The sequence below is a fragment of the Rhinoderma darwinii genome, unplaced genomic scaffold (genome assembly GCF_050947455.1).
Source record: "Rhinoderma darwinii isolate aRhiDar2 unplaced genomic scaffold, aRhiDar2.hap1 Scaffold_130, whole genome shotgun sequence".
In the NCBI taxonomy this organism is placed as follows: domain Eukaryota; kingdom Metazoa; phylum Chordata; class Amphibia; order Anura; family Rhinodermatidae; genus Rhinoderma; species Rhinoderma darwinii.
In genome coordinates, this window is record NW_027461962.1 from 5280454 (window position 1) to 5294012 (window position 13559).

The following is a 13559-nucleotide window of genomic DNA, read 5'->3' on the forward strand; positions in this document are numbered from 1 at the left end:
TGTGTGTATAGTGTAAGTCTATATAGTGTGTGGCGTGTGTGTGTATAGTGTTTATAGTGTGTATAATGTAAGTGTATATTGTGTAAGTCTATATAGTGTGTGGTGTGTGTATAGTGTGTATAGTAAAAGTCTATATAGTGTGTTTTTAGTGTATATAGTGTAAGTCTATATAGTGTGTGTTGTGTGTATAATGTAACTCTAAAAAGTGTATATAGTGTAAGTGTGTGTGTGTATAATGCACATAGTATGTGTGTGTATAATGCACATAATATGTGTGTGTATAATGTATTGTTTTTATAATGTAAGCATGTGTGTATATAGTGTGTGTGGTTTGAATATATAGCGCATGGTGTGAGTGTAAATTGTATATATAGTGTGTGTGTGTGTGTGTGTGTATGGTGTATATAATGTAAATCTATATAGTGTTCATAGTGTGTATACTGTAATTCTATATAGTCTGTGGTGTGTGTATGGTGCATATACATACCTCCCAACTTTGAAGTATCACAAAGCCACAGCAATTTCTTTTTTCTTTTAAGCCACACCTCTAATCCCACCCAATCCCCGCTTATACACACTCGGTTCAGCCCACACAGTATCATGCTCCCATAGTGCCTCCCACACAGTATAATGCCAAATAGCTGCCACTATACAGTATAATTCCCCATAGATGCACCCATACAGTATAAAGCCAACACAGATGCCCCCATGAAGTATAATGCCCAAACAGATGCCCACATACAGTATAATTCCCACACAGATGCCTGTACACAGTATAACTCCCAAACAAATACCCCCAGACAGCATAATGCCCCATAGAGCATAGTGCTCCCATAGCTGTCCTATACAGTATAATGCCCCCATAAAGTATAATGCCCACACAGTTTATCCCATACAGTATAATGCCCTCATAGCTGCCCCCTATAGCTTAATGCCCACATACAGTATAATGCCCCCAAAGCTGCCCCTAGTGCCAGTGCCCTTGTAGATAGTGCCACAGTGCCCATGTAAATAGTGCACCTATATAGTGCCACAGTGTCCAGAGTGATAGTGTCACTCCCCCCTTGAAAATAGCGTTACTCCCCCCCCTTGTAGAAAGCGCCATTGGGACTCCCTCTAGGAGCAGAATCCCCAGACAAAGCATATGCCGCGAATTCCGCTCCTAGAGGGAAGCCCTGATGTCACTGTCCATTTATGGACAGTGACGTCAGTAGCTACTCTTTGAGCGGAATCCCCGTTGCCAACTCTGGCCGGGGATTCCGCTCCAGGAAGAGCCCCTAACGTCAATGTCCATATATGGACAGTGACCTCAGGGGTTTCCTCTAGGAGCGGAACCCCCAGCCAGATCATCGGCAACGGGGATTCCCTTCATTCATTAGCCACTGACATCACTGTCCATATGTGGACAGTGACGCCAAGGGCTTCCCCGAGCACAGCGCTTAAAGTAGCGTTGTGTCTGGGGAGTCTTCGGCGAGTGGAGGAGCTCCCTCTGCTCCTCCGCTCTGAACTAATTCTGAAGTAGGGAGCTGATGATTCCCTGCTTCAGTATTGGGTTCAACTGAATCTGCATTCTGAGGACGCAGAAAGAGTTGACAGTGGGACATCCCCAAGGCTGCCCGGGACAGTGGGACACCGCCCGGAATCCGGTTAGCAGATATGCCTATAGTGTAAGTTTGTTTATAGTGTGTGCGTGTAGTGTGTGGTTTGAATAAATAGTGTGTGGTGTTAATGTGATTTGTATATAGTGTGTGATGTGCAAACACAAAAGCATACATCTCAAAAAGACCCTCATAACACAGTACAATGGGTACGGTGCCTCCGGATTAAACTGAAATAAAAGGGGAAGAATGGCCAGTAAAGAGGGAAAAAATGGCACTCGGTTAGAGGAATAAAGAATAAAAAATATTTTGATTAAATATAAATATTTCAGCTAAATTTGTAAGGTGATCCTGCATTAGAGAAAATGTCACACACGGGCAGGTAGGCACAATCCACAGCCACACATTTCATATATGTAAACACCAATACAATACATAAATGAACATCAATATTTCATAGAGTATTAAAAGGTAACTCAGATATGTACATCAGTATTATTTAGATGTTCAATTCATTAATAAATAGTATATATAGTGTGTGGTATATAGTGTGGTGTGTATAGTGTAAGTGTAGTCTATGGTGTGTGTGTGTGTGTGTGTGTGTGTGTGTGTGTACTGTGTATAGTACTAACAAATGAAAGATGGGCCAGTGCTCAGTGGACTGGGAGTCCGCTGCTGATACAATAATCCCGGCTCACTACTGCTGTAGCAGCCAAGGCAGTGCGGTTACCAAAAGTGATGTGTAGTGTAGAGGTGTGTGTATGTAGTGTTTATAGGATAAGTGTAGTTGATGCAATGTATGTAGTGTGTGTATAGTGTATGTAGTGCGTTTAGTGTATACATTGTTTTGTTTATGTATGTGTGTGTGTGTGTGTGTGTGTGTGTGTGTGTGTTTGTGTGTATACTAGCAAATACCAGATGGGCCAGTGGGCTGGGAATCCGCAGCTGACACAATTATACCTGCTCACTACCGCTGTATCAGCCACAGCAGTACCGATGCCAATAGTACCCGACACTGGCCACTATTAATTGGATTTGTGGATTTGATTTACAGAAATTATGTAAACCAATTTCAATAGATGACGGCCACCATCACTTACCTCTCTTCACACCTCTCCACCTTCGTGCGCGACCGCAGTAGGTCCTTACACATCCAGCTGCAAACACACGGTCCTTGTGCTGAACAGCATCAGGACTTAGTGCGGCAGCGTCTGTAGGTAAAGAGGAAACAGCGAGCAGCTGGAAGTAAAATATGGGGTCTGAGGTCTGAATTAAAGGGGTTGGCCCATGAAAACCATTTATCACCTATCTGCAGGATAAGCAATAAATGTATGATCCCTTTGGGGGCCTCACTGAACACGAAAACAAGGGTTCCGTGTCCACTGTTTGAATCGAATGGCGGTCAAAATAGCTCTCTGACTTCACTATAGTATACTAGTCCTTCTCAATGAATTAGAATATCATCGTCTTAAAGTTAATTTATTTCAGTAATTCAATTCAAAAAGTAAAACTCATATTATATAGATTCACTACACACAGAGTGATCTATTTACAGCATTTTTTCCTTTTAATGTTGATGATTATGGTAACAGTTAATGAAAACCCAAAATTTAGTGTCTCAGAAAATGTGAATATTCGGTATTTCAAAAATTATTTTTAATACCGAAATGTTGGCCTACTGAAAATGTATATGCACTCAATACTTGGTCGGGGCTCCTTTTGCATGAATTACTGCATCAATGCGGCGTGGCATGGAGGCGATCAGCCTGTGGCACTGCTGAGGTATTATGGAAGCCCAGGTTGCTTTGATAGCGGCCTTCAGCTCATCTTCCTCTTGACAATACCCCATAGATTCTCTATGGGGTTTAGGCCAGGCGAGTTTCCTCTGGCCAATCAAGCACAGTGATACTGTGGTTATTAAACCAGGTATTGGTACTTTTGGCAGTCTGGGCAGGTGCCAAGTCCTGCTTGAAAAAGAAATCAGCATTGCCATAAAGCTTGTCAGCAGAGGGAAGCATGAAGTGCTCTAAAATTTCCTGGTAGATGGATGCGATGACTTTGGACTTGATATAACACAGTGGACCAACACCAGCAGATGACATGGCTCCCCAAACCATCTCTGACAGTGGAAACTCCACACTGGACTGAGAGCAACTTGGATTGAGTGCCTCTCCACACTTCCTCCAAACTCTGGGACCAGGGGAGTAACTAGGAAAGGCTGGGCCCCATAGCAAACTTTTGACTGGGGCCCCTCCTCCCCCGGGTGTCACACAACCCCCCCCCCTTGTAGAGAGTGCCTTTTTTACAAACCCCCCCTATTGATAACGTGATACAGCCCTCCCCCGTAGATAACGCCATACAGCCCCCCGTAGATAACGCCATACAGCCCCCCTGTAGATAACGCCATACAGCCCCCTTTGTAGATATCTACAGAGGGTGTATGGCGTTCCCTACAGGGGGGGTCTGTATGGCACTATCTACAGGGGGTGCTGTATGGCGTTATCTACAGGGTGGGCTGTATGGCGTTATCTACAGGGGGGCTGTATGGCGCTATCTACAGGGGGGCTGTATGGCACTATCTACAGGGGGGACTGTATGGCGCTATCTACAGGGGGGACTGTATGGCACTATCTACAGGGGGGATTGTATGGCGCTATCTACAGGGGGGACTGTATGGCGCTATCTACAGGGGGGACTGTATGGCGCTATCTACAGAGGGGGCTGTATGGCGTTATCTACGGGGGGACTGTATGGCGTTCCCTACAGGGGGGGTGTATGGCGTTCCCTACAGGGGGGGGCTGTATGGCACTATCTACAGGGGGGGGGCTGTATGGCGCTATCTACAGGGGGGGCTGTATGGCGCTATCTACAGAGGGGGCTGTATGGCGTTATCTATGGGGGGCTGTATAGCGTTATCTACGGGGGGACTGTATGGCGTTCCCTACAGGGGGGTGTATGGCGTTCCCTACAGCGGGGGCTGTATGGCACTATCTACAGGGGGGGCTGTAGGGCGCTATCTACAGGGGGGGCTGTATGACACTATCTACAGGGGGCTGTATGGCGCTATCTACAGAGGGGGCTGTATGGCGTTATTTACGGGGGGGGGGGCTGTATGGCGTTCCCGACAGAGGGGGCTGTCTGGCGTTATCTACAGGGGGGCCTGTATGGCGTTACCTACAGGGAGTCTGTATGGCGTTCCCTACAGGGGGGGTCTGTAGGGAACGCCATACAGCCCCCCCTGTAGGGAACTCCATACAGCGTCCCCCCTGTAGGGAACGCCATACAGCGCCCCCCCCCCGTAGGGAACACCATACAGCGTCCCCCCCTGTAGGGAACGCCATACAGCCCCCCTGTAGGGAACGCCATACAGCCCCCCCCCTGTAGGGAACGCCATACAGCGTCCCCCCTCCCAAAAAAATGCGACCCACAGTGTATCCTAATAAAAGACATGTATCCCCTATCCACAGGATAGGGGATACATGTGTGATCACTGGCAGCGATAGGGAGAACGGGGGACTGAAAGTCCCCCGGAGTTCTCCATCACTAACCTCTGACTTCCGGCGTCTGCGCAGCTCACTAAAAATGAAAGGAGCGCAGGTCACGCATGCGCACAAGCGGGACCGGCGCTCCATTCATTTCTCCGGAGCTGCCGACACAGACCCCGGATGTCCGAGGTTTGTGATGGAGAATGTCAGGGGGACTTTCAGTCCCCCGTTCTCCCTATCAATGCCGGCGATCACACATATATCCCCTGTCCTGTGGAGAGGGGATACATGTCTTTTGTTTACTGGCAGAGCGGGGAGATACCTCCCTGCTCTGCCGTAGTGTTCAGTGGCATCCCGCTGTAGTAGCTATAGCGGCTTCTAGCGGAGCCTCCGGCCATGGTGGGGGCCCGTGCCGGCAGGCGACACGGGCCCCCTCATGCCGCGGGTCCCGTAGCAGCCGCTACTGCTGCTACGGCGGTAGTTACGCCACTGTCTGGGACCTTGATTTCCAAATGAAATGCAAATTTTACTTTTAATCTGAAAACAGGACTTTGGATCACTGGGCAACAGACCAGTCCTTTCTCTCCTTAGCCCAGGTAAGACGCTTCTGACATTGTCTCTGGGTCATGAGTGGCTTGACAAGGAATGACTCCAGCCACAGTCCACTCCTTGTGAATTTCCACCAGATTCTTGAATGGCCTTTTCTTGACAATCCCTTCAAGGCTGCTGATATCCCTGTTGCTTGTTAACCTTTTTGTACCACACTTTTCCCTTCCTCTCAACTTTCCGTTAATGTGATTGGATACAGCACTGTGAACAGCCAGCTTCTTTAGCAATGTCCTTTTGTGGCTTACCCTCCTTGTGGAGGGTGTCAATGACTGTGTTCTGGACAACTGTCAAGTCAGCAATCTTCCCCATGATTGTGTCGCCTACTGAACCAGACTGTTGGACCATTTAAAAGCTTAGGAAACCTTTGCAGGTGTTTTGTGTTGATTAGCTTATTAGAGTGTGACATCATGAGTCTACAATCTTCAACTTTTGCCCAATATTCAAATTTTCTGATAGACTAAATTTTGGGTTTTCATTAACTGTTAGCCATAATCATCAACATTAACCCCTTTGCGCTCAGGCCAGTACTATTACGTCCTGCTGAGCGCATCGTTCGCGCTCAGCTCAGTAATAGTACTGACCTGAGTTAACACGGCGCCATCTTTCCCGGCGCGTGTTTGAGCTGTGATACCTGCTGTTTCCGACAGCAGGCTATCACAGCTTAGTGTGCAGGGACCGATCGCGGTAGTCCCCGCCGATTAACCCCTTAGAAGCCGCGTTCAATAGCGATCGCGGCTTCTTAGGGGTTAAGCTGCCATCGCCGGCCTGCTACACGATAGCGGGCCACGATGGCTACTATGGCAACCAGAATCCTAACAATGGACTCTGGCTACGCCATCGACGGAAGCCTAGTGAGTCCTGACAAAGTGAGGACCCACTATGCTTGCTGTCAGCGAACAGCTGACAGCTCTAATACACTGCACTACGTATGTAGTGCAGTGTATTAGAATAGCGATCAGAGCTTCCTGCCCTCATGTCCCCTAGTGGGACAAAGTAAAAAAAGTGTAAAAAAGTAAAAAAAAGTTGTGTAAAAATAAGAAAATAAAAGATTTAAAAGTAATAAAAGTTAAAGTCCCCCCTTTTTCCCTTATCAGTCCTTTATTATTAATAAAAATATATAAATAAACAAATAAACTATACATAATTGATATCGCCGTGTCCGTATCGGCCTGAACTACAAAACGATGTTGTTATTTATCCCGCTCGGTGAACGCCGTAAAAGAAAATAATAATAAACCGTACCACAATCACAATTGTTTGGTCACTTCATCTCCCAAAAAATGGAATAAAAAGAGATCAAAAAGTCGCATGTACCGAAAAATGGTACTGATCGAAACTACAGTTCGTTACGCAAAAAATAAGTCCAAGCACGACTTTCCTGATGGAAAAATAAAAGAGTTATGGCTCTTAGAATAAGGCAACACAAAAAATAAATTATATTTTACAAAATGTATTTTATTGTGCAAACGCCATAAGACATAAAATAAACTATAAACATCTGGTATCGCCGTAATCGTATCGCCCCGCAGAATAAAGTTAATATGTCATTTATAGCGCACGGTGAACACTGTAAAAAAAATAGAATAACAAAACAATAGTAAAATTGCTGTTTTTTTAGTCACCGCGCCATTTAAAAATAGAATAAAAACTGATCAAAAAGTCGCATGCACCCCAAGAAAACTACAATGAATTCATCAAGGTCTCTAGTTTCAAAAAAGGGGTCACTTTTGGGGGGTTTCCACTGTTTTAGCACCACAAGACCTCTTCAAACCGGACATGGTGCCTAATAAATTAAATTAAATTAATTAAATGTCACATCTACTTTTCTCTAAATTCCTGTGAAACACCTAAAGGGTTAATAAACTTTCTATATGCTGTTGTGAATACTTTGAGGGGTCTAGTTTCTAAAATGGGGAGTTTCATAGAGGTTTGTAATATATGGGCCCCTCAAAGCAACTTCAGAACTGAGCTGGAAACTAAAAAATAAAATAAAAATGAGGCAATACTTCGCTTCTTACATTATACTCATAATGAGCCGTGCCCACCCCGAGGTGACCCCAGTTTTGACCGTTTGTATAAACGGAGACCCCTATTAGACCGTTTCAGTGCCCGGTTTGCCAAGCATTCACCCCCGAGAAGTGTATTTCTATTGATGAGTCCTTGGTACATTTTAAAGGGAGGGTTCAGTTCCACCAGTACCTGCCGGGTAGGAGGGCAAGGTATGGCGTGAAGATGTATAAGCTGTGCGAGAGTGCATCAGGGTATACCTACAAATTTAGGATATATGAAGGGAAGGACACCAGTATTCAGCCCCCAGAATGCCCCCTTTACTGGAAGTTAATACAAAAATTGTGTGGGATTTGGTGCACCCACTGCTGGACCAGGGTTATCACCTCTACCTGGATAATTTTTATACCAGCGTCCCACTCTTCAACTGCCTCGCTTCCAGAAGTCCTGCGGCATGCGGCACTGCTACAAGAAACCTGAGAGGCCTCCCTAAGACTCTGCTTGGGCAAACAAGAAGGGGTGAGAGCAGGGCACATTCTAGCAGCAACATATTGTGTGTCAAGTATAAGACCAGGGAGATGCCACACCAGTATCCATGTACCTGTACGAGGTACCAGTACAGAGACCCCCAAACCAGACTGCATCCTGGACTACAATAGGTACATGGGAGGGGTGGACTTGTCAGATCAAGTCCTGAAGCCCTACAGTACTTTTGGAGGCGAGGCCACACGCATCGTACCAGGGCAACACTTTTTAGGAGAAGTTCCCCAAACTGGCAAGAAGGGAAAAAGTCAAAAGAGGTGCAAAGTCTGCTATAAGAGGGGGATAAGGAAGAACACAATATATCAATGTGACGCGTGTCCCGAAAAACCAGAGCTCTGTGTGAAAGAGTGTTTTAAAATTTATCATCCATCCCTTTATTTTTAATTTACCCCAGTTTTACTCGCTCTGATCCACTTCGCACAGCTTACCCCTCCTCATCTTTCCGCTCTGAGCCCTGCTGTGTGCCCAGGCAGCTGATAACAGCCACATGTAGGGTATTGCCGTACCCGGGAGAACCAACATTACAGTTTATGAGGTGTATATCTCCGGTGGCGCATGCTGGGCACAATATATCGGACACTGAATTGGCATATATGTATAGAAAATTTCACTCTGCCCCAACTGCTGCACATTATCTTTTACACAATACCTGTGGGGTCAAAATGCTCACTACACCTCTAGATGAATGCCTTAAAGGGTGTAGATTTTAAAACAGGGTCACTTCTCGGGGGTTTCAACTGTACCGCTACCTTAGGGGCTTCTGCATACAAGACTTAGCACCAGAAAAGCTCCAGTAGGCCAAATGGTGGTCCTTTCCTTCTGAGCCCTGCCGTGTGCCCAGGCAGCTAATAACAGCCACATGTAGGGTATTGCCGTACCCGGGAGAACCCACATTACAGTTTATGGGGTGTATGTCTCTGGTGGCACATGCTGGGCACAATATATCGGACACTGACATGGCATATATATAGAAAATTGCAAATCTCACTCTGCACCATCTGCTGCGCATTATCTTTTACACAATACCTGTGGGATCAAAATGCTCACTACACCTCTAGATGAATTCCTTAAGGGGTGTCATTTTTAAAATGGGGTCACTTCTCGGGGGTTTCAACTGTACTGATACCTCAGAGGCTTCTGCACACATGACTTCCCAGTAGGCCACATGGTGGTCCTTTCCTTCTGAGCCCTCCCATGGGCCCAAACGGCAGTTTATCACCACAAATGGGGTATTGCCGAACTCAAGACAAATTGGGCAACAAATTGGGGTATTTTATTCCTTGTGAAAATAAGAAATTTTGAGCCAAAACTACCTCTTATTGGAAAAAATTAATTTTTTTTAAATTCACAGCCCAATTCAAATAAATTCAGTGAAAAAACTGTGGTGTCTAAATGGTCACAACACCCATAAATGAATTCCTTGAGGGGTGTAATTTCCAAAATGGGGTCACTTCTGGTGGGTTTCCATTGCTTTGATACCTTTAGGGCTCTGCAAATGCGACATGGCACCCGAAAACCAATCCAGCAAAATCTGGGCTCCAAAGAACACATAGCACTCCTTTCCTTCTAATCCCTCCCATGGGCCCAAACGGCAGTTTATCACCACAAATAGGGTATTGCCGCACTCAGGACAAATTTGGCAACAAAATGGGGTATTTTATTAGTTGTGAAAATAAGATATTTTGAGCCAAAACTACATCTTCTTGGAAAAAAGTTTTTTTTTTTTAATTCACAGCCCAATTCAAATAAGTTCTGTGAAAAAACTGTGGGGTCTAAATGGTCACAACACCCATAAATAAATTCCTTGAGAGGTTTTGTTTCCAAAATGGGGTCACTTTTGGTGGGTTTCCATTGCTTTGATACCTCTGAGGCTCTGCAAATGCGACATGGCACCTGAAAACCAATCCAGCAAAATCTGGACTCCTAAGAACACATAGCGCTCCTTTCCTTCTGAGTCCTCCCATGGGCCCAAACGGCAGTTTATCACCACAAATGGGGTATTGCCGCACTCAGGACAAATTGGGCAACAAAATGGGGTATTTTGTTCCCTGTGAAAATAAGAAATTCTGATAAAAAATGACATCTTATTGGACAAATTGTCATTCTTTTAATTTCACAGCCCAATTCAAATACGCGCTGTGAAAAAACTACCAGGTCAAAATGGTAACAATAACCAAAATTAATTCCTTGAGGGGTGCAGTTTCCGAAATGGGGTCAGTTTTGGGGGATTCCTACTGTTTTGGCACCTCAACACCTCTCCAAACCTGGCATGCTGCCTAAAATATATGCTAATAAAAAAGAAGCACCAAAATGTACTAGGTGCTTCTTTGCTTCTGGGGCTTGTGTTTTATTCCACGAGCGTACTAGAGCCACATGTGGGACATTTCTAAAAACTGCAGAATCTGGACAATACATATTTAGTAGTGTTTCTCTGGTAAAACCTTCTTTGTTACAGAAAAAAAATAGAATAAAATTGAAATTCAGCAAGAAAAATGAAATTTGCAAATTTCACCTCCACTTTGCTTTAATTCCTGTGAAATGCCTGAAGGGTTAAAAAAACGTTCTAAATGCTATTTTGAATACTTTGAGGGGTCTAGTTTTTAAAATGGGGTGTTTTATGGGGGTTTCTAATACATAGGCCCCTCAAAGCCTCTTCAGAACTGAACAGGTACCTTAAAAAAAAGGCTTTTGAAATTTTCTTAAAAATATGAGAAATTGCTGTTTATGTTCTAAGCCTTGTAACGTCCAAGAAAAATAAAATAATGCTCTAAAAACTATGCAGATCTAAAGAAGACTTATGGGAAATGTGAACTAGTAACTATTTCGGCTGGTATAACCGTCTGTTTTACAAGCACATGCATTTAAATTCTGAAAAATTCTATTTTTCAAATTTTTCTCTAAATTTTGCCAGTTTTCACAAATAAACACTGAATATATCGACCAAATTTTACCACTAACATAAAGCCCAATGTCTCATGAGAAAACAGTCTCAGAATCGCTTGGATAGGTTTAAGCATTCCTACGTTATTACCACATAAAGTGAAATATGTCAGATTTAAAAAATAGGCTCTGAGCCTTAAGGCCCAAACTAGGCTGCGTCCTTAAGGGGTTAAAAGCCAAAAATGCTGGAAATAGATCACTCTGTGTAATGAGTCTATACAGTGGCCACCAAAAGTTCCGAAACACCCTTATAACTTTTGAACGGCTCGAGGTAGAGGGTTGAAATTTGGTGGGATTTAATGGGGTCATAAAATCTACCAGTTTATTGAAAAGAAAAAAAAACACCCTTGGGGGCGGTGGGGTGGTCGGGGTTAGCAAAATCTTAAATGGCACGGGGGTCGAGTGGGGCTCATTTGAAAGCGCTTTTCAATATGAAAACAATGCCGCTGAGATATTTAACTTTAAAGTTATCATTGTCATTATCGGCTACCGCCGGTGTTTGCATTGCCCAGAATGTACCGCTCGGGTAAAATCCTAAATGTGTGTGGGCACGTGTGCATGTGCGAGCTTAGGAATGTCACATCAAGGTGACTTTAAATTACGTATTATTACAATCGGTCTCGGCGATACAAAATGGACCTAGTCTATGAATTTCAGAGAGCGCTAATTCGGAGAGTAATTTTCATTTTTGTACATTTCTATTGTCATATCACAAAATGCATTTGACCGAAACGGAAAGGATCACTTTATTGATGAGAGGGTATGGCGAAGAAAAAATAAGATCCTATCAAGAAGTAGCGGCTTTATTCAATGCCACTTATCCTATCCGTGATCCAATTTCATTGTCAACTGTTAAAAGAACTGTTCATCGTTTCGAAACAAGTGGTTCAATTAAAGACGCACCAAGATCCGGAAGACCCAAACATGCTAGTAATGATGAAAAAGCTTTAGATGTTCTGCTCAATGTACATGATGACCCTTAGGGTACGTTCACATGCAAACTCAAAAACGTCTGAAAATACGGAGCTGTTTTCAAGGGAAAACAGCTCCTGATTTTCAGGCGTTTTTTGAGCCACTCGCGATTTTTGTGGCGTTTTTTACGGCCGCTTTTGGAGCGGTTTTCAATAGAGTCTATGAAAAACGGCTCCAAAAACGGCCCGAGAAGTGACCTGCACTTCATTTTCACGACCGTGTAAAAAAAAAGGCCCGTCGGAATAGAATGCCGTTCTTCCCATTGCAATCAATGGGCAGATGTTTGGAGGCGTTCTACTTCCGATTTTTCGGCCGTTTACGGACAAAAAACGGATGAAAATAGGCCGTGTGAACACACCCTTAAACATCTGTCTCGAATGGAGCACAACAAAATGATATCAGTGCCACATCAGTCCGTCGAATTTTGAGGAGGGATTATTATCATCCTTATAAAATACGTCTAGTTCAGGAGCTATCCGAAGATGATTATGACGGAAGAGTGGAATTTTGCGATACACTGATGACAAGAAGGGGGCCCAAGCTTGTGGAACAGCCCAGGGCCTATAGTCTACTTAATCCGCCACTGGGTCCTGGACTAGAGGAGATGAGCCGTCACTATATGCATATATACTTCCATTGCGATGCTGCCACCTAGTGGCCAGGAAGCATTTTTATGTGTTGTTTTAGTCACAGGACCTTATATAGTTACATAGTTACATAGTTTGTACGGTTGAAAAAAGACACATGTCCATCAAGTTCAACCAAGGGATGGGAAAGGGGAAGTGGGATGGGAAAGGGGAAGTAAAAAATTTCTACACATAGGAGCTAATATTTTTTTGTTCTAGGAAATTATCTAAGCCTTTTTTAAAGCCATCTACTGTCCCTGCTGTGACCAGCTCCTGCGGTAGTCTATTCAATAAATTCACCGTTCTCACAGTAAAGAAGGCTTGTCGCCTCTGCAGGTTGAACCTTTCTTTTTCCAGACGGAGGGAGTGCCCCCTTGTTTTTTGAGGGGGTTTTACATGGAACAGGATTTGACCATATTTTTTTGTATGTGCCATTTATATATTTATATAAGTTAATCATGTCCCCCCTTAGTCGTCTTTTCTCAAGGCTAAATAGGTTTAGCTTACCTGTGCTTACATGTTCTGAGCTGTGCAGATGCTCACGTCAGCAAAGCTCACTGCTATGTAACACTGTTCAGAAAATGGTGGCTAACCCTGTTTATTGCAGGCACCGGGAATACCGGCTCGGGCACAGTCTTTAAGGGTATGTGCACACACACTAATTACGTCCGTAATTGACGGACGTATTTCGGCCGCAAGTCCCGGACCGAACACAGTGCAGGGAGCCGGGCTCCTAGAATCATACTTATGTACGATGCTAGGAGTCCCTGCCTCTCTGC